Raw genomic sequence first — 23,343 nt, 5'->3', positions numbered from 1 at the left:
GAAATCTATAACTTTAAAACTTATAGAAAATGGACTGACACCTAGAGGTGGTACAGTCATATTCGTAATTGAGGCACACGAATATCGGCAGACAGAGGTATACTATTCATGGATAAATTTTCCAGCAGCAAATGCTGTAACAAAGTACTTCCACTATTACAAAGTAGAGGAACCTCCTGGAGAGTACACTCCTTTCGAGGAGGTGGAAGTACCACTTAAATTTCAAGAGCATTTGCTCTTATTTAATGGCGCCCTAAAACATAATAATCACATCACCAGGCTCGGTCCTTTAGGTAGACCAGGAGCAACGTGGCCGGTCCTAGCCGGATACACACCACATCCAGACATCAATGGGATGTCTGCAGCAGAGCTGTTAACACAGCTAAAACAATTAATAAAACTACATAGACAATTAGTCCAATATGTGATGCGGACTTCAACAATTCAGCCAGCAATTAAAATTCCACAGCTGACCCCTCACCAGGGGAACACAAATAAAATTACACCACAGAACATTCAATCATGCCTAGGTAAAGTACCAGCTAAACGGGAACAAATACCATTCTGGTTAGCACAAAAAATCACCCAAATCGAGGCTGTGTTTCCAGACACCACCCCGTTAGAAAAACACAGGATTCTGACTATCTGTCTTCCAATGGGAATCGCACCACACATTGAGGACTGTGACACTTGGGGTACAGTCTTTGCTTCCATCTACACAAAAACGCACGGTGTTCCATCCATTTCGGTAATACCAGATGTGCTAAAACAAATTCAAGACGAATATGGTCCAGAGCCCGCTTTAACTCTTGGTATGAAATTACTAAAAGACTTCAAGCAGGTCTCGGCTATATTATTAGCCAACATAAAAGGAGAAGCAGCGAACGTGGCGATCCGCCAGAGGTTAAAAGAGACAGATATAGCAGACCAACCAGCTGAAATTGCCAGAATCATAGAAAAATCCTATGAGGAACTAGGTAGAGATAGTTTAGGTGGAATACCAGTAAAACCACAACTGATTGAAAGTCCTGAAAAAATATTTTCTAATAATAATTCAACATCACAGAAAAAGAGCTGGGATGGAAACAAACAATCCAATCCTAAAGAAAAGAAATTCCAGTCTAGAGGAAGGTCTCCTAGGCGAAGAGAAAAATCTCCGAACCAAAGACACAGGTCACCCCAAAGTGACCCCTCTGGGAAAAGATATAACCTTAGAAATAGGGATAATATAAAGAAACCTGATAGATATCAAGACATTGATACACGTCCCTCTCAATCGTTTCAGACTTCCTCGCAGAAATCGGAAAGAAGAGGACGATCAGAACAAAGAGAAGAGCACGCCAAGTCCAAAGACAAGGAACCTGCTCAGCTAAAAAAGAAATTACAATTTCCAAAAAAGAAGGTAGCCAGTATCAAGGTAGTTAACAATGCCGAGAATACTGAGGACACAACTGAAAAACGGAGAATGGGCTCAGACAATGCTAGACAGCGCAGCAGAAGTGAGCATAGCTCGCAAAGTCCTTATGAATCATCTGGAGACAGTGGACACGAATCAATATCTTCAAGTGGAAACTACAGACACCAGAGTTAGCAAACCTCACAAAATACATGAAATAACATTACGTATAGAAGGAGATAAGACTAGAAAAATAAGGGGACTATTTTGGGATAATCTCTCCAAGGGCTATGACATCCTTCTAGCTGAAAAGGACTGGCCACCAGAATTTGTCAGGGAGTGCCCTCATGGCGAAGAAATAATTATGCCTGCCTTCTCAAATCATATCCCAATTCATAAAAAATACACATTTGCCAGAAAGTGGGCAGTAGCCCTAGCTCCTGCTTTATATAAAAATCACGTAGGATGGGATGAGGACTCTCCTCCTCACAAAATCCAGTTAAAATCACAACCTACTGCACAGAGGCAGTACCCAATTAAGCAAGAAGCTAAAAAACAGGTAAAAGAAATCCTAGATCAGCTAGAATACCAGGGGGTGATTGAAACTTGCACCTCACAAATGAACAACCCTTTGTTTCCGGTCTCCAAACCAGACAATTCATATCGTCTAGTTTTGGATTACCGACACCTTAACTCATGTTGCAAAACTTTTGCAGTGCAAAACTCGCATAGTGCTGCACTAATGAATAACATAGTGCGCAAAAAATACAAAACAACATTAGACATCTCTAATGGATTCTTTTGTCAAAACATAGCACCAGAGAGCAGATATCTGTCTGCATTCTCAATAAATGGCACTCAAAAACAATTCTGTCGGTTAGTCCAGGGGTACAAGAACAGCCCAGGAGTATTCTCAGCGAGAGTAACAGAATTACTACAAACATATGACGACGAAGCATTATCGTATGTCGACGACATATACTTAACAGATGATGACTTGGAGACTCACTTGAAGAGAGTGAACACCATAATACTTGGGTTCGCAGCAGAGGGTTACAAATTCAACTTTAAAAAATCCAGAATTGCCCATCTGACAGTCCTGTTCTTAGGATATGAATTATCAAGTGAAGGCAAAAGCCTGGCTGACAATTTCCTAGAGAAATGTGCCGTACTCCAAGCACCTAGAACACTAAAAAACCTACAGTCAATTCTAGGCTTCCTAAATTTCGGAAGAACATACATTGCAAATTACGCAGAAAGGGTCAAACCCCTTTATGATCTAATAAAACCGGATTTTAAAAGAACCAATTGGGCTCAAATACACACAGAAATTCTGAGATCCTTACAAACAGACATGCTAATTAAAACAAAATTAGAAACACGTGATAACACACGCAATCTTGTGATTCGAGTCATCCCAGGAAGATGCGGATTCACATACCTGACCTCTAATGAGGGAGAAAAGGTACCAATTGCATTCAAATCACACTTGTACACTAAGGCTGAAATGAAATTCAGCCCAACGGAAAAAATTCTAACTGCAATACAGACAGCTATAGCAAAAGAACGAGCCCTGGCACACGGTAAACGAATAATAATCGTGACACCGATACCAGCCCTAGAGGCGGTAACAAAGGCAAGCATTCCAAATGCTAAAGCGCTCCATCCGAGATGGATACAATGGGCTAATTCTCTTGCTGCAACAGACGTGGCATACGAATTTGATCATAACTTAAAGACACAAGAATTTCTCCAATATGAATTTGAATGTCCTCCGCCGACCGAAATTCTGCCTCTAGAACATTACGGCTGTATAATATATACAGACGGATCAGCACAACCCGCAGTAGGGGGTAAACAAGCTTACAGTGCTGCGTGCGCGATCGTTAAAGGGTGCTGGCACGAAGGGAAATTTAAACCAGCAATCACTAAAACACAATCTTTAGGAGATTGTACAGCTCAGCGAGCTGAACTATTAGCGTTCAAGATGGCGCTTGAAAATACCGATCGAGAATTCCCCACACTCATAGTGTGCGATTCGTATTATTGCGTTCAGTCTTACAATGAATACTTGCAGATCTGGCTTCAGAATGGTTTCAAGGATGCAAAAGGTGGCACAATCAAGCATAAAATGCTCTGGGAACAAGTAGTTCTTTTACAAAAAGAACTACCAAAGACTCACGTGATACACACACTGAGTCATCAACGTGATGGCGTTCACGTTGCAGGGAATTCATTGGCTGATGAGGCCGCGAAGGCAGCTGTGCAAACAGCTTCCGTAGCTGCCATCACACGGTCAAAAACAAAAATAGACAGCGAAATATTACAGGCTGTCAGTGCTACAGAAAAGGATTCGATAGAAACACTCCCGAAAGGTTTTCCAGTAAAATACTCATACATAACTGATGCAAACAATGTTCCTTTTGTTCGAGTGGGGGATAGGGCAATTCCAAACATGGAACATAGGTTAGGACTGATAATAGCGGCACACGAAGGGCTTGCTTCTATACATGCTGGCGTCTCAGCCACAGTATCATTATTAAAACAGAGATACTGGTGGCAACAAATGAGAAGACAAACAAGGAACTATGTTTTAGAATGTGAAATATGTCAAAGAATGAAAGTATCAACAGTGAGACGCCCAGCGCAGACGCCCCTTCTAATCTCGGATAAACCATTAGCCTGTGTTTACCTAGACCACTGTGGTCCCTTACAAAGGGATGGTAACTATAAATATATCTTGGTTGCAGTGGACTCATGTACGAGATTCATATGGATGTGGCCCCAGCGAACGGCTGACGCCAGAACTGTTATAAAAGATTTGCGAGTCTTTATCGGCTCATACGCAATTGGCATGCTGCATTCGGACCATGGTCCTGCTTTTAGCTCTAGAGCTTATAAGGAGGCCATGGTCAGCATGGGCGTGACATTGCGGTACTCTTGTCCATTTCACCCTGAGGGGAACGGAATTGTTGAAAGAAAAAACCGTGACATAAAGCAATCTATAACGGCAAAGGTAATAGGTTCGGGAGCTGGGTGGGTCAAACATCTAATAAGTGTCCAACGTAGTCTAAATAACCTGCCAAGAAATTCTCTGAAGGGATACAGTCCGTACGAATTATTATTTGGAACTAGGATGTTAATCTCTGACCTTGACAGTCAGACTTCAGTGGTAAAGGAAAAAAGCTTTGATATCAAAGATCGTTTGGCTATTTTACAGGACTTAAACGAAACAAGAAAAGACCTGAGCAACATAAAGTTGAAACAGCAGCCAACAACCACTGAAGAACCACCACCTGTCCCAGCAAGACCTGTCTGGATTCCAAAAATCGGGGATCTAGTCAGAGAAAAGATCGCGGTAAAGAAGGACCTTCTTACAGAAAAGCAGTTCCTGTCTTGTCTGTCAACGGGACACGATCAGTTGTACTACCGCCGCTTGCTGGTAAAAAGGAGAACCGAGTTGTATCCATCGACCTGGTAAAACCACAATCATGTGGCCGATAACAAATAGTAGGCCGAGTGGACTCCCCATAAGTAGCAGAACACCAAGGTTTGCTACCAGTACAGAGGTACTAACAAAGAGGCTAATCACATTCGAAACGCCTACAGAAGAACAACAAGGACTATGCAACAATGCAATGGAACTTAGACCTCTGAAAACCCAAATAAAAACATTTAGCAGAGACACACCAACCTATAATGAAGTAACAAACGAATATGCAAGAAACAGTAATCCTGAAGCTATTGGAACAATTGACAGAACTGCATCCGGCTACTTCATAAACTTCGATGATTCCTCTGAAGGCTTCACTGAATCAAAAACACAGCCATCAACAAAAACCTTTAAAGATAAAGTTAAAGTACTTTTGAAACAACTGAAAGAAACATATCTAATTTCTCCATGGATCGAATTTTGGGTGGGTTTTGGTGCATTTATCCTCATACTTTGGCTCATCATGATACTTACTTTGGGACGCTTCATTGAGGGAAAATATGCTAAAATGGATACAGCAAGTCAGAAAATCAACTTGATCCTCAAACCACACACATCTTCACACGTCGAGAAAAGAGAACTTTCTTCAGTCAACTTCACAGCCAATCCTATACCGGGGTGGGGTAGCATGGGACAACACTGACTACGAAATCTATGGTCCGGTTGAAATCCTGAAATATCCACACCAAATTAAGATCTCATTGAGTGACTTTGTAAAACCAAGCTCATTTGCTGATGATTGGGACTTCGAAAGTATAAACAATATGATGTCTGACTTAGTGATGTCTGCTAAATTTACCAAACATGATTATTTGCAGGGTTCTACAAATTATGATAGTATGTACTGTTATAACCACTATGGTAACCATTTTCTACATAGATCTGCACAACCTAGAAATGTTTTAAATTATAATCAATGGGAACATTGTGCAACCCCTCCAAAAGGAAGCTCACGAACCGTTTACGACAAATATTCATATTTTTCAGGTTTTAACATAAGTAATGCTGAAACATTTTATTTCAAATTGTCAAATAAGACAGGAACGAAGACCATGATAACAAACACAAAATTGATCTATTCAGACTCATTCTTTGAACAAATGAATACTTTTGGTTTTGATTATTGGGACAAATATGTTGAATTGAAAAGTGTTTGGGGCACAAAAGAATGGCAAGTACAGGGTATAGAATCTTTGTTTAGAGCCTGCATGATCCCAGAACAAATTATATTTTTAAATGACACTGTTCAACAAACTACCTGTCTTGGCTTAGCCAAAATCAAAGACTTAAATAAACCGTCTATTCCAAAACCAACAATGAACAGCAATAGCTCTACAGAAGAAGAGATAGACGTAAATTATGTATTAAACCAAAACAGAACACATCCAGATTGGAAAAAGTGGTTGATCTGGCCCACAGATACTAATAACTGTCAAGACAGATTCCTGAACAAAACACAGGGGTTCAAAATGACCAGGCCAGACCCTAGATATTCCCAAAGACATCACCCAGGAATAATAACCACCTACAGTGTGGGCAAATTATGCCTTCAATGGCTACAAACTTCCACACTGGCAGAAATTAAGCAACACCTAACTTTACTTACTGATGGTGCTGACTTGCGTGATTTCATGATGGGACCGCGCAAACAGCGTCAAAAACGTTTCATAGCAGCCTCTGTATATGCAGCATACAACGAGGCCTGGAAGGTTACTCAAATTGAGACAGCAGAAAGGATACGGGAAATTGACCGTATTAATTTGGAAAAATCACTTTCTGTAGTGGACAATGGATTAATGACTCTGTCCTCCAGAATTTTTTCTTTGGACAGCATTGTGTCTTCAGCAATCGACATATTATCGCAAGACTTACTGTTATTACAACACGGTCAGTCCCAATTGCGTTCTAATGTACAGCTTGGCTGGACGTTACAAAATCTGCGTTCAGGCTATGTGCCTTGGCGTTTAATCAACACAACGTCACTTTTCAATATCTTTAACCTTACTGATAGACAAATCAGTATGGCCCAGAAGGGTGCTGATTATACAATCCTGAGCATTGAGAAACTTGAGAGATTACCAGTGACAATGTCAGAACGACCTGTCAGTGAATGGATAATACATGGGATAATTAATATTCCAATATCAACCTTCAGGTTTCAATACTGCCAAAAATATATACAGGCTGGCATGTACGAAAAGCTGGGAAAGGGGTACATTAAAACAACATGGAACTTGCCCTATTCACATGCATGTGTCAGTAATAAAGGACAGAAAGTGTTTCTTAGTGGCAATAATTGTGCAATGTCACTAAGCGGTACACTTCTGTGTAACGGAATTAGTTTGCATGGAGCCTGTGAAGGGAACTCAAATAACCTTTCATGTCACCAGCAAGGCGCACCTGCAACAGAGATTGAACCATTCTTTCAAAGACTCTATAATGGGAGTTACATTCTAATTGTAGACCGCAGATGCTGTAGTCTTATGCCCGGGACTCCTTATCTAGTAACTACGACTGCGAAGGTCAAGTGCTGTGGACACTCATTGTTCCCCAGCTCCTTTCCAGACAGGGAGGCAAGGGCATGGCCCAACTTGAAAATTACTTCTATTCGAATAGATACTTTAAGCAGAATGAAAACAGTGCTTCTTCAGACGCCGACAAGGCTCACGTCATCAAAAGAAACGTATGATCTCCAAGTCGCAAGGACGACTGCAGAGATACATTCATTGTTATCAACTAATTCCCCCATACATTTCGCAGAAATCCTGAATGAAATCTTAAATATTTCTGATACCAGTGGAGTCTCAAAGGTATTTAAGACAGTATTTTCGATGGCATTAACACCATTCAAAGCCATACTGGGTATTTTTCCAGATTTCGTCCATTCGATTTTTGGCGGACTTCCCCTCATTTTGGGACTAATTGCAGGAATCCTATTCCTAGTCCTTATATTTCGTTATGGCAAACCATGTCACAGACAAAACACCTGCGACAAGGGAAGAAACAATCCTAGCCATTGGATACCGGGACCGGATATCAAAAATCCTGGGACTATCCCGGCTTAGAGACCTGAACATGACTTGGTTTCTATCCTTTCGACCAATGTGGCAACGATGTGTTTTACCTGTATTAAGGTGCCTGCTATGCGGAGAAGAATGCGTGTTAGACACCTGTCTGACGCTACAATCGGATGCGCCAATGGATGCAGAAACATTGTTGAGTCCAACAAAGGCTCATGCTTTGTGCTGCCCTCAACGGCTACCAATCCTGATGACGGCATTCGTGGAAGCTTCACCACTACGATTAAGGGGTAGTGAGGTTCAAGATGAAAGCAGCATCGATCAGGTACGACCTTCTGTCAGCAATCCAAATCAGAATGTCAATGGAGACAATCATGCACACGAATGCATGGTTACACCTATTTCCGAGTTAGTGGAACTCTCCCAGGAAGCTGTTGACAACTTTTTCGAGAGTCTAAATGATATGATGTTCTCACCGGAGCAGAAATAGAGACTTTTGAGCAAGCTCATACACGGCGTTCCCTGAATTTGGCCTTCAACTTTAATAATACAGTCGCATGAACAATTTCCCCTCCAGTTCACGGACAGCATATTTTTCAGCAGCCCCAAAATATTTTTGGATATTTTTCGGGACACTATCTTCTGCTTAAAGTAAGAACTATTCTTAGAGAACTAACATTTCTAATTTTAGATAGTTTATAGACATTAGCTGCCCGCTGGTATGTTCATAAATATTTTATTCTGTGATGAAATGGTCTCGAACTTTTTTTCTGTATTAAGAGCCATTTCATGTGTGAATTTTCATATACAAAATAGCAATAATGTATACAAATGCGTGATTACTTTAGCATTTTCCTACAGCTTGAGTGCATACTATACATATGACTGCATTTTTTCCGTGTATTTGATAATTTCAAAATGCATTTATGTATTTTGGGGTGGTAAGGTATACACATTACTCTATAGTATGTTTTACTGTGCATAGATTAGTAAATATGTCCATAGTTAGCGTGGAGTGGGTGTGATGTATTCCTATAGATTCTGTATCGATCCCCCTATTCCTGACCCTATTCTGGTTAGCAAACTAACAAGTTAACTAGCAGCCATCTCATGAGGCAGAAAACCCCCATTATGCAGGAACCGTTATCTGATAAAGCCGCACTACGGCACAGGAACGTGTTATCTGATTAGGTCATAACGCTTGCCATCTAATTAGACAAGCGATATTCCTCCAGCCCCTGATAAGGTATACGGAGTTCTCAAAACAAATCAAACCTATGACAGACCTGGGAAAAACCCTGCGGCCATTGTTTTGATTTCACCGAGAACTTCAGCAAAAGAATGTGCTAACGACCTGGTCGTATGACATCCTTATTGACGTATCTATGTCCATCCTTACGTCAATCTCGGCACCTTAAAGGTATAAATATTACCGATATTGCCCTATGCAAAACACGCGGTGGTGACGAGAACGGAGCAGCCAGACTTGCCGAAGCCCAGAGCAGAGCAGACCCCGCTGGCGCAGCCCCGCCTTCCTGACGCGCTGAGAACGAGCAGCTGCCTATTTCTCCTGCCGAGAAATCCAGCTCCGGCGCTTCCGGGTAGCCCTCGCAGGCAGCCTGGAATATCGAGACCAGAGATGAGAGATACCATCCCTCATCCATCCTAGATTCCAGGTACAGAACTGAATAACCCCTCACAGAGAATTCTTTAGTCATTCACTTGGCAAAACAAACTTAACGTAAACTGTAACTTTCTATTCCCGCCCACGTATTAGGCTTAGGTCAGATACACGGGGTAGGCGTAGCTAGAAACACCAGTTGAGTACGATTAACCAAATGTATATGTGTATGTAATATATTTTATTCATTTTAAACCTTCATATGGCTTAGAAACCATATCAATGTTTTTACAGTATTATTTTATACTTCTGCTTTTAATGTATGCACTTTACTTAACCATAAGTATTGCAATAATATCGATCCATTTCTCTTGTATGAGAAAAGAGACTGATCAATAAATAACATCTTTTATTGAACACGCCCGTCTCTTCCTTTTCTCTACAAACTGATGAGACTAAGAATGCACGTACTGACTGAGTAAAATAAATTGCCTTTTGTTCACACGACTCTCGAGATACACTCTTGATTAGGGGAGAGCAAAGTTGTCATGTTCTATGGTTGTCAGAAACTAAATCCCTTCTTGCCTATCCAGGGAGGTTCAACTCCTCCTTGCCTATTTGAGAAAGTTTCTAGTGAACTCTGAGCTAGCTGGCAAACCCAAAACTTTAAGTCTAATATCGACAGTAGTAGACCTAGTTAACGTCTGGTCTAGGCCTATACTATTGAAGGTATTATTCCAATGCGCAGAGCCTATTGGGATAATAGGAACTACTCTACACTCCCCCCACCACAGCCCTGGAGGGTCGTGGATACTGGCAAGTGCCTATTACTCTGTTGTATGCATTAAAGGGTTGGTGGGCACGACTGCAGGGCACCTCTAACTAAACCACTCAACCCCTCTCTTAGGAACCACATGAGGGAAAAGCATTGGTGGAGGTGTGCACAATCCCAACCCTTTTTTCAACTTTAGGGAAAAGCAATAGCCTGAAGTTTGTTTTCTTTTTTTTACTTTCCTTCCCTTACCTTGGCTTCCCGTCTCCCCACTGGAGTTCCACACCGGAGAACAGAGGAAGAGCACAGCATGTAGAAAGACCCAGAAGAGACACCTAAGTATCCGTGGTTTAGAAAACCTCTATCCTATTTGCGTTTAATTGACAATAAAAAACCTTTGAAGACTAAACAAAGCCTTCTATATATTGTATGTGGAAAGGGCTTTAGGGGACCTGCTCGGGCTGACACGAGCACATGCGTACTCCTAAGATGCCTGCCTAGATGTACCTGAGTGTACCTAGCATGTGAGTAGGTGCAAAAGAGCTTCTAAGCCTAAGAGCCTAATGTCTAAGAGCCAAAATTACCACTAGAATTGAGTCGAACACCCATACCTGAAGAGTGAGAGTGTAGGACTTTGCCCTGAACTTGAGCTGGACATCCTGCGAGGGATCATCAGACCACTGTCAGCTGGAGCGATGGCATGCAGGAGCTCTGGTCAGTGTGTCAGTCTTCAAGTCTTGGCTCCCTCCTACTTTCTGATTGCAAGAGGTGCTGTATATATACAGTCTATGTGCGTGTGTTACCCATTGTACAGTATGAGGTATGACGTTGGGGATTAAACCTTGTGCGTCGATGGGAGAGGTGAAGTATGCCTCCTGGAGATAGTACTCACCAATTATTCATATGTGCTAAAGTTGATGTCTTAGCAATATCGATTGGAAAAAACCTACACTCGGCATGGAACTAGATTAAAGGTTTAGTCCATAAAGTCTATAGTCCTTATAAGTCGTGATGTTCCTATGAGCAATCTATCCTTATTTGGAGTTATGTCCTTATAAGGCTCAGTCATATGAAATAAAGGGAGCTGATGTAGGGAAAGTGTACGATGTTCCCTAGACCTATATTAGGGTACCGATATGAAATATAACACCCACTCCACCTTATACTTAACAATATTAATACACATTCTGAGATACACATTTTCATAACTGTGTCAGTGTATCAAATTATGAAGCAGTTATTTAAAATGTTTAAAAAAATGTTTAAAAAATCATCTAAAAACAGTTAAAAAACAAGGAAAAATGTTCTTTGGTAAGGTTTGATATTGTCGTAAAGTTCCGCCAATCACAGTTCTAAACGAGTTCGATCACACAAGGTTAATTACGGCAAGAGTACTTAGAAGGCCATGCTTTGTGATAGAAAGTGTCAATTTGACAAAGATATTTTAGAAATATAAAGGGAAGGAAAAGATTCCACATTCGTTCCCAGCACACGGTGAGCCAGATTCAGATTAAATGTCCTGGCTGGGAGAAATAATATTATCAATACCTGCTACTGCATGGGACAAACAATGCAATAACCCGCATAGCACGTCAAGTGCGCATAGATAAGACTCCTTGCTGTCAAAAGCTGGTTTGTAGGCTTCCGGTACCGAATTCGAAACCATGGTGTCAATGGTGGAGCTGAAATGTATTCGAGTTGTGAAAAGCACCTGCCGTTCCTTAAGGAAGGAATGTGTCAAGATGGGAATACGCTGGGCCGTGATTGGGACCACAAAGGTTCCACCCTGGAGTCTAAATCCACTGACATTTCAGTCAGAGGTGTCAGACAGATGTCCAACTTGCATTTACCTCGGCAGAACAGGCATCGGAAGACAGGATAAGAACCAAGAAGCACTTAGTTCTCGTAGGCGAGGTGCACCGAGATGCTGTACCATGCGTTCACGGTAATGTCTTTCCATGAGAACCTTCGCAAACTCGCTGGCGAAAGGTCCATCCAATGTGCAGCAGGTAGACGACAATCAAGATTCCAGCTACAGGGAGCTTTATCAGAGGTAGACCCCTGAAAAGACTTCTAAACATGGAGTGTATGAAGTTAGGAATGACTCCGGGGATAGTCTAGAAAGTGCTAAGGAATCCGGACCCTATGGTCTTTAATAGGTGTGTAATGCCACTCGTATCAGTCATGTTAAAGATACATCCCACCATTTCTACAAAATGTAGGGGGCAGTTTGTTTGAATCAGCACCTGTATCTCGGTGAAAATTCCTTGCAACTCGAAGTTCAAAGGTTTCTCAAGCGGAGGTCAGTGGCACGGTTTTCTGTAAAACCATGGCTTTCATTCCGCTCAAAGCATCAAACTGTACCAATGAAACATTGAGTGAAGGCCATACTAGCGCCTCCCTGACTGTATATGTGGGAGGAAACAATACTTGCATACAGCAAGTAACCCTGGTGTTCACGGTGACCAGATATGCAGCGCTTGGATGCATGCACAGCAACCTTGATCGTTCAGCATCAAGTAACTCCCATTCGAATGTAACCCGGACAGTGGCGATATTACGGCAGCTGGTGATCTTTTCATGTGACAAGACAGAATCAAAACTGAACCATTACAGGCTCTGTGCAAAATGATTTTTTGGCATATGGTAGAACTGCTGAAAGCGTTCTTGCAGTTGGTACCACTAAGAATCACTTCTCCATCTCCATTCCGGCATCAAAATATATATGGTAAATCCCAGAAATTTTAATTTATTCTTTACCCAATTTCTCATATCTGCCTGCCTGCCTTTGCTCAAGGCAATAGTGAAGCTAAAATTTAGTAACCGTGAGAGTGATTTGGCCATGGATTAGCCACTAAGGGCCCGATGTAGGTAGCCCTTTACCGATCGGAATCGGCCGAAAATACCGATTTTCGGCCGTTTCCGATCGGTAAAGGGCTATCGAGATGTAGGGGCACATTTTCGGTAATTTTACCGATTCGTTATCATTTCCGAATCGGTAAAGTTACCTAATCGGTAATATTTACCGATTCTGTAATGATAACGATTCGGTAGAACTACCGAAAATGCAATGTAGGTAGCCAATGTTCCATCAGCACATGGCCTACAGAATCGGTATTTTACCATGGAATACAAATCCATGGTAAAAAACCGATTCCTGTGTACATGCACATCTGTGCATGTACACATGTGCCATGTGACAGACAGACGTGCCCTTAGGGCATGTCTGTGTGCCACATTGCACACATGCCCGTTTTGGGGGTGCTAGAGGGTGTCAAAGTGACACCCCCTGCACCCTTGTGAATTCTTAAATTACCGATTCGGTAAATACCGAATCGGTAATGCCTAATCATTCCTATGGGCTTCAAAGCCCATAGGAATGAATGGGCATTACCGATTCGGTATTTACCGAATCGGTAATTTAAGAATTGTTAAGGATTCGGTAACGAATCCAGATGTTGGGACCTACATCCCATTTACCGATTTTGGAATACCGAATCGGTAGGATTCGGTATTTCAAAATCGGTAAATGGGATTTACCTACATCGGGCCCTAAGTGGATGGTAATTCAGCTGCTGTAATTGGTAGTCTGTCCAGTTTTTCAATTTGCAGCATTGTATATTTAGCTCCCCTGTGTGCCATTTCAATCTGTGTATCAGTTAAATTGTATTATGAAAACAGAGATGTACTGTTTATAAAACGCCATGGCACAAGGCCTGCACGCAAGGATTGTAGCATCCAGCTCAATAACTTAATAAAACGTAACTGTGATTGGCTGTGTTGTTATATGGCTAAATCCTGTTCCAGTATGTCAATAGCCGAAGATACAATGTTGCCCAATGAATATATTCTGAAGCTCAACGTAGTTTACCCATTATCCACCACAGCTAAAGCTTTTTCCAAGTTTATACAGTCTATTTCCCGTCTTCGCTCTGAGGTTTCTTGTTTGGAAATTTTCCAGATTTCATTATAGGCAGCATAAAAGCCTGCATATATAAAACGTTTTTGACGCTGTTACCTAAGTCCTAGTAAAAAGTCCCTAAGATACATGTCTTGTGAGAGTAAAGATAAGTGTTGTTTCACTTCTGTAAGTGTTGAGATTTCTAGCCAATCTAGGCACAACTTCCCAACACTAGTGGATGTCAATACCTCTGGATGTTCTCTATTTACATATTGTGGGTCTGGCTATGCATACTGAGTCCTTTGGTGATGCCTAGGAACCTTTTATGACATGTGTTTGTGTCTAAGGGCCAAACCACCCACCCCTTCAAATATGGATCTGATCTATTGTACCTCAGTATGTCAACAACTGTTGCCCCTTCCTTTGTAGAAGAATTATGCCACCCCAGTGTTGGTGTAGGTCCCCTTGGGGTGTTCAGGTCCTTTATCTTGGCTATTCCAAGACAGGATGTCTGTTGCACAGTCTCATTTAAAAAGATCATCTGCTGTGGAATGAGGCATGCTCTAAATAGTGCCTCTGGGCCCTGGACCTGCTAGTTCATTGAACCCCAAATTGATTTTAAGTCAATTTTTTCCTTCCATAGGTGGAAACCCTGTTCAGACAATTGGGCCAAAAATTAAGCAGATTAAACCTGTTTGGTGTTTGTCAACATAATTTTCTGTGCTGAGGTTGGTGCAACCTTATAATAAAATGAGGCTGGATGTGTGGTGTTAAATCGAGAAAAGTAGGCAAATTTCTGTGCAAACACTTGTGAACTCATTTTTGAGGGTGTTGAGCAATGTTCCCACTTATGGTACTCAAATACATTCCTGGGTGAAATGTATTTGAGCAGGAGATGATGATCACAATGTTGATAACAGTACAATTTGTCCCAGTCGGAAGAATCCTCTGACATTTCGTTATTAGAAAAGGCAGCAGTTTTCTCTAAATCAGACAACATGTTATTAACTGTTTCAGTGTGCCTATCATCAGACAATGTACTGGAGGTAATGATATTACTCGACGAGATTTTGAATGCATTATTAATTTTTAAAAGTTCGGTCGGGCTGAAAATGTTTAAATCAACCTTGTCCCATACTATACCATCGGGTATAGGAACTGCTGTAATATTCACTGATGACAAGTCTCTTTGTTCACGATGTGACGATGTGCGTGGTTTCAGGAGGATGTTTACCTTTTAGGCTGTGGAATCTTGTTGAAGATAATGTCCATTAATAAGCATACTAAAAGTCAATACTAAACCTAGCCATAAAAGAAAAAACATTATCCCAGAAATTAGCCAGAGTTCAACCCCCTTTATTTGCTAGTGCTCGCCATGAGGTCACGGTATTTACTGACCATAAGAATATCCAATTCTTGAAGTCAGCAAAGACCCTTACTGCCAAACAATTAAGATGGTCGCTCTTTTTCACTAACCGCCATGGTTCAGCTAATGGGAAGGCAGTTGCTTTGTTCATATTGGGAACTGTGTCTATGTTTGAGGAATCCAAGGAATAGACAATTATGCCTACTGAAAGATTCTTATGTGTCTTACAATTCTCAAATTGGGAATCAATGTCTGATGAAGAAATCCAGAATTTTGCCAAGGAAGATGAATGCAGAACGGTGATTGACAACCTCCCTTATGTCAAAGAGGCTTTGTACCTACCCACTGAAGAAATGTGCGCGTCTGCTTTCGAAGCCTGTTATGATGATCCTTTAGCAGGGCACAAGGAATTCTTAAAAACTACTGAGTTGTTTAGGAGATAATTTTGGTGGCCTGCAAGTATCCCTTAAGTGAGACAATACATCCACTCTTGTGATAAATGTACACAATGGACCGTATTGTAGATTTACCCACCAGTCAAGGCTAGTACATCATCTTGGTCTTTGTAGATATATTCTCCAAGATGAGTCAATTAATTCCTCTAAAGAAGGTTCCTAAGGCTCCTCAACTGGCCCAGTTATTTTCTCAACGTATAGTTCGAGCTCATGGGATCCCAGTAGCTGTAATTTCTGACCCAGTTCGTTTCTTGGTTTTGGAGAGCCTTCATGCAGCAGCTAGGAATTGATTCACAATTCTCTATGAGTTACTACCCTGAAACGGATGGTCAGATGGAGAGGTGAATCAAGAAATTGAACAATACCTCTGTCTTTACCTTTTAGACCAAGATGGAGAATGGCCAGATCTCATCTGGACAGCGGAATTTGCGTATAACAATGCAGTTCATGCTTCCACAGGATTCTCTCCATTTTATTTGAACACTGGCAGACATCCGAACATAATTTTAGGAAGGTCAGAAGATAAGGTTCCCGCAATAAAAGACCTTAGTGAAAAGATTCTGGAAACATATCAATCTGCCCGAAAAAACTTTACTCTAGCGAAAGACACTTACAAGAAGTATGCAGATCAAAAAAGAGGTTCAAATCCCACATACTTAAACAGAGACTCGGTCTAGTTGTCAACTAGACATTTACACCTCAAGGGAAACAAAAAGTTTAACCTAGGTTCTTGGGCCCCTTTAAAATAAACAAATTGGGAATCAAGTCACAGTAAAACTCACCTTCCCTCTCAGATGAAGGTCCACCCGATATGCCATGTGTCCCTACTAAAGAAGAATCCTGTTAATGGAACCTTAACCACCTCACCAAGTCCAGTCACTATAGATTCACATTCAGAATACGAAGTCAGTAGAATTTTAGACTCAAGAATTAAGAGAGCAAGAATGCATTACCTAATTGACTGGAAGGGTTACGGTCCTGAGGAAAGATCCTGGGAACCCTCTGGAAACATACACGCTCCCAAATTGGTAAAACAATTTCATGACACTTACCCTATCAAGCCTAAGTTGGTAGGACGGTCTTTGGAGGGAGGTGCTGTCAGGTACTTGATTGTCAGTGCCCTCATATCATTGCCAAGATGTAGAAAGTAAATTAGTTTGGCATTCAAAACTGAAAAGACTGCGTCCCCACTTATGGTTACTCTTAATATCACAGACTGGCTCAGAGAAAACCCAATATGGCAGCCGTCATCTAATTCAGAGTGCATGCTCTAGTCTTCCTGCAAGAGGATTGAGCTGAAGTGATTCTCTTGTGGGAACTCCGTGTGAGTCGTGCACTTCAACTGAAGCTTTTGACAGAGAACAGCGATCGTCCTTGGCGCCTGTCAAAAGATAGGATTCCGAGTTGGTTTGAGACCTGTTTTCTGCCTGCATCTCGCGGAAGGGTGTGCACACCGGGAACTCCGTTCCTAAAACTCCTGAACTGTTTATTCTCCCTGAGAGAACTCTTCTTGTCAGGACCCCCAGAACCTTGTGAGGAGCAGCGGTTTGAAGTAAGGTTTTCCTCTTAAGGGCATGAGAAGAACTCCATGGTGACAAGCGTTTTGGAGTAAGACAGAGACTATTGCCTGAACGTTCATACCCAGAGCCAACTTGCCTTGCTAAATAGATTAAGGAGCATCTCTCCATGCTCCTTTTCATGTGAAGACATTTGAAGGACCAAGGAACATTGTGTGTTGATATTATTGATTCCAGTCAGCGTTACAAGAGAGTGGTTAGCCTGTAATGTAGTTCAGGTAAATAACCTAGTTCAGGAGGGAGGTTAACGGAGGGCTTAGGGAGGGGTTTAGAATTATAAGTATTTTCTTTCGCCCATCTGCAGGTCCTGTCTGAACACTTCCCTGGTTCTAGGAGAAAGATCAATTAATCTAATCCTTAGAAGATTCTAGAACAGAGAAGGTTCGGTAGCCCCCTGAACTCTCAGGCAGTCTCTCTATTTTTCTCACATCCCCTTTCCCCCCGTGGGTGTCAATACAGTTCTGTCTTGACAACTGCGAAGGGGACTTAGGAGCTATCATCTGCTTCTGTGGAAGACTCTGGTGCTCAGGTAAGATTTTTGAGAGATTCTGACACAAGTTAAGGCAGCAAAAAGTGTCATGGCCCCTTAGCGGTTTGTAATATTTGAATCATATTGAACAAAGATAAAACTAAAGCCATCATCCAGGACATGTCTTATTGGCACTTGGAGATCACATTAAGTCATTATCTGTATTCTGCTTTATTACTGACTGAACAGGTCAGGCTGTTTTCTCCTGCACATGTCATGCTGCCATTGCAGGCATTTTGATGTAATATGAAAAGCAGTGGTGCTACACAAGTCCAATGAGATTGAGTAGAAACAGCATGATCTACTTTTTGATTGAATCAATCCTTTGCCTCATGTTACCCTGTAACACTCACGATTAATTAGACTCTTTACCTGGATGTGCCCTGTGCTCCACATCATTTCATCCATCTTCAGCTTCATCTGCTCCCCGTCATGAGCATTGGAGTCAAAGGTCCCCACTTGTACCAGCCTGTCAATGCCATCAGGAAAGATCTGGAGGTTCACAAAATCAAACACTGCTGGTACATCTCCATTCTCATCAAAGAAGCCTTCCTCTCCGCCACTGGTGTTAAAGTGCACACTTCTCACATAGGGCAGCATCTGGAATTAAAAAGCACAGGACTTTAGGGAGGTGTCAAGCGTACCCCTAGGTTGCCCGATTCAGCCCAAGGTTGTGTTTCTAGAACTTCCAGGGTCATACTGGCCCATGAGGCAAAACACAGGATTCAGGGAAGTTTCAGGTGAACCCATAGGTGAACTGATGCAGCCAGAGGTTATGTTTCTTAACTTCCAGGTCACACTTGCCTACAGGATGGTGAACAGACATAATATCGAAGGAAAAATATAGAATGGACATAATATCGAATGGACAGAATATAGTGGTTAAAAATATAGAATGGACATAATATCAAATGGACAGAATATAGTGGTTAAAAATATCGAATTGAAGGTAAGTAATATCTATTTTTAAAATATAGAAAGTCAAAATATCGGAGTAAGTAATATCGATTTTTAAAATATAGAAAGACAAAATATCGAAGTAAGTAATATCAATTTTTAAAATATAGAAAGTCAAAATATCGAAGTATATAATATAGGTATTTAAATATATCGAATTTTTAATAATATCACATTTTTTAAAGTGATTTTTTTATGTTATTTAATTTTTGCGGAATCTAATTCTGTAGCGGGTTGTGGGTTTATAGGGGAATAGGGTGGGAAGTAGTTTAATTGAAATTAATTAAAAATGTTAATTTATTTATTGGTATTTATTTTTAATTAATTATTAATTAATTTTTAATTGGTAATTACTTAATTATTAATTTGGTAATTAATTTTTAATTGGTAATGTATTTTTATTAATTAATTGATTGATAATTATGTTTATTTTATTAATTTATTTTCCGTAGCGGGTTGTGGGTTTATTGGGGAATAGGGTGGGAAGTAATTTAATTGTAATTAATTAAGTATGTTAATTTATTTATTGGTGTTCAGTTTGAATTGTTAATTATTATTTCATTAATTTTTAATTGGTAATTTATTTTTATTAATTGATTATTTGATAATTAAGTTAATTTAATTAATGTATTTTCTGTAGTGGGTTGTGGGTTTATAGGGGAATGGGGGGTAATAATTGAATTGTGAATAAGTAAATCATTTTTATTTATTAATTGGTATTTATTTTTAATATATTAATTAATTGGTAAATAATTTGTATTAATATGTATATCATTGTATTTATTATTATTAATTTGTATTTGTAATTGGTTAATTATTATATAATATTAAATTTGTAATTTATTTTAATTAATATTTTCTTGGTATTGATATTTAATACATTTTTCTTAATATATTAAATCTTTACTTTCCCTACTGTTGCACTCACTGGAGTGGGAATAGTAATTTTTACCCCTACGTTATCCAACGCTTTCTCTACTGTTGCACTCTCTGGAGTGGGAATAGTAATTTTTACCCCTACGATATTCAACGCTTTCCCCACAGTTGCACTCCTTGGAGTGGGAATAGTAATTTTTGCCCCTACGCTATCCAACGCTTTCCCTACTGTTGCACTCTCTGGAGTGGACATTGTAATTTTTACCCCTACGCTATCCAACACGTTTCCTACTGTTGCACTCTCTTGAGTGGGAATAGTAATTTGTACCCCTACGCTATCCAACGCTTTCCCTACTGTTACACTCTCTGGAGTGGGAATAGTAATTTTTACCCTCCCGCTATCCAACGCTTTCCCTACTGTTGCACTCTCTGGAGTTGGAATAGTAATTTGTACCCCTACGCTATCCAACTCTTTCCCTACTGTTGCACTCTCTGCAGTGGGAATAGTCATTTTTACCCCTACGCTATCCAACACTTTCCCTACTGTTGCACTCTCTGGAGTGGGAATAGTAATTTTTACCTTCCCACTATCCAACGCTTTCCCTACTGTTGCACTCTCTGGAGTGGGAATAGTAATTTTTACCCCTACGCTATCCGGCACTTTTCCTACTGTTGCACTCTTTGGAGTGGGAATAGTGATTTTTACCTCTACGCTATCCAACGCTTTCCCTACTGTTGCACTCTCTGGAGTGGGAATAGTAATTTTTACCACTACGTTATCCAACGCTTTCACTACTGTTGCACTCTCTGGAGTGGGAATAGTAATTTTTACCCTGCCGCTATCCAACGCTTTCCCTACTGTTGCACTCTCTGGAGTTGGAAGAGTAATTTTTACCGCTACGCTATCCAACACTTTCCCTACTGTTGCACTCTCTGGAGTGGGAATAGTAATGTTTAGCCTCCCGCTATCCAATGCTTTCCCTACTGTTGCACTGTCTGGAGTGGGAATAGTAATTTTTATTCTTCCGCTATTGAACTCTTTCCCTACTGTTGCCCTCTCTGGAGTGGGAATTGTAATTTTTACCCCTACGCTATCCAACGCTTTCCCTACTGTTGCACTATCCTACGGTAAAAATATTGTAATTTTTTTATTAATATTACGTTTATATATATATATATATATATATATATATATATGTATTAACAAATCAATTTGTATGTTTTTTTATAACTTACATTATTTATTTCTTGATTTTAAAGTTATTTAAGTATTTTAAGTATGTTTAAGTTATTCATATTTATTATTTCATTAATTTTAATTAATTTAAAGCATTAAAAAAAATGATATTTTTACTAACTATAATTTTTTACATCGATATTTTTGATTCGATATTTTTGTACTTACCTGTTTGGAGATAGGAGTTCGATATTTTTGTAGTCTATATTTTTACCTCAATATTCTTGTAGTTCGATATTGTTTCAGTGATCCCTATTGGACAAACCACAGGACTTCAGGAAGGTGTCAGGTGAACCCCTACTTGATCTGGTACATCCAGAGGTTGTGTTTCTGAACTTCCAGGGTCAGACTGGCCTAAAGGGAAAACTGACACTGCTAGGAGGACTGGTCTGACAGGACACTGTGCTGCTTGGTTTATTTGGTGATTGCGGGGCTGTTTTATGGTCTGGTTGGCCAGAATGTATTGAAGATTTCCCATCCACAGACACCAGCACCTGCTTCCACAAAGAAACTGGACCAAAATCACCGATGACCAGCTCACCTCCTCACTCAACAACTCCACCCCAACCATCGCGGAAAACGATGACCCCAACACCGCAGCCCGAACCCTGCATAGATGGATCTCGGACAGCACCAACACCATAGCCCCCCTCAAGAAAAACAACAATACCCGTGCCAAGAAAGCCAGATGGTTTACCACCGAACTTCGAGAGTCCAGGCGCACATGCCGCCGCCTCGAAAAGGCCTGGAGAAACAGCAAATCCACAGAAGCCCACAACAACTTCAGAGCCGCCACCAACGCCCACCATCAACTCATCAGAGAAACGAGGAAAAAAGCGATTGAAGACAGAATCTCCACCCACGCACACAACAGCAAGGAACTCTTCAGCATCATCAAGGAGTTCGCCCAACCCACCAGCGAGTCTACCGACATCCCTCCCTCACAAGACCTCTGCGACAAACTCAGCATCTTTTTCCACCACAAAATCAAGAGCATCTACGACAACTTCGACGAAGACAACCAACACACTGAACCCTCACCAACCACCCCCGACACCCGGAAACCAGCGATTGATGACTGGACACCCCTCACCACCGAAGACACACTGAAGATAATGAAGTCAATCCACTCAGGGGCCCCCATGGACCCCTGCCCCCACCACATCTTCAACAGAGCTGCCAACACCATCGCACCCATCCTCCGCCAAACCATCAACCGCTCCCTGGCGACCGCCTCATTCCCCGACGACTGGAAACACGCCGAGGTCAACCCCCTCCTAAAGAAACCCTCAGCGGACCCCACCGACCTCAAAAACTACAGACCCATCTCCCTGCTCCCGTTCCCAGCGAAAGTCATCGAGAAAGCCATCAACAGCCAACTCGCCACATTCATTGAAGAACACAACATCCTCGACTCCTCCCAATCCGGCTTCAGAAAAAACCACAGTACGGAAACCGCCCTCCTCGCCGCACCAGACGACATCCGCACCTTACTGGACAAAGGAGAAACAGTAGCCCTCATCCTCCTCGACCTATCAGCGGCGTTCGACACAGTCTCCCACCGCACCCTAATACGCAGACTCTACGATGCAGGAATCCAGGACAAGGCCCTCGACTGGATCTGCTCCTTCCTCTCCAGCAGGACGCAGCGGGTCAGACTCCCCCCTTTCATCTCGGACCCCACACCTATCACCTGCGGAGTCCCCCAGGGCTCCTCCCTCAGCCCGACGCTCTTCAACATCTACATGGCTCCACTTGCCCCCATCGTCAGAACCTACGGACTCAACATCGTGTCATATGCAGACGACACCCAGCTCATCCTCTCCCTATCCAACGAGCTCAACACCGCCAGACGCAACTTTAGAGAAGGCATGGAAGCCGTCGCCAAATGGATGAAAAACAGCTGCCTACAACTAAACACCAACAAAACAGAAGTACTCATCATGGGCCCAAACCCCGACGCCTGGAGTGACACCTGGTGGCCCACCGCCCTCGGAAACCCTCCAACCCCCACAGACCACGCACGCAACCTGGGAATCATCCTGGACTCCGAGCTCAAAATGGACCGCCAGATCAACTCTGTCTCATCCTCCTGCTTCCACACCCTCCGCCTCCTTCGTAAGACCTTCAAATGGATCCCCCT

At 41.6% G+C, this 23,343-nt stretch overlaps 1 long non-coding RNA gene across 1 annotated transcript in view; it reads right to left on the bottom strand.

The window, feature by feature from the left end:
• Nucleotides 1-18,604, bottom strand: part of LOC144752139 (uncharacterized) — a 173,828-nt gene extending 155,224 nt beyond the window's left edge. Inside the window, exon 1 of the long non-coding RNA XR_013594034.1 lies at nt 18,503-18,604. This is a non-coding gene — a long non-coding RNA (uncharacterized LOC144752139). The remainder of the gene's footprint in view (nt 1-18,502) is intronic.
• Nucleotides 18,605-23,343: the final 4,739 nt, after the last annotated feature.

The sequence above is a fragment of the Lissotriton helveticus genome, chromosome 4_2 (genome assembly GCF_964261635.1).
Source record: "Lissotriton helveticus chromosome 4_2, aLisHel1.1, whole genome shotgun sequence".
NCBI lineage: Eukaryota > Metazoa > Chordata > Amphibia > Caudata > Salamandridae > Lissotriton > Lissotriton helveticus.
This window is presented reverse-complemented; position numbering and strand designations above follow the sequence as displayed.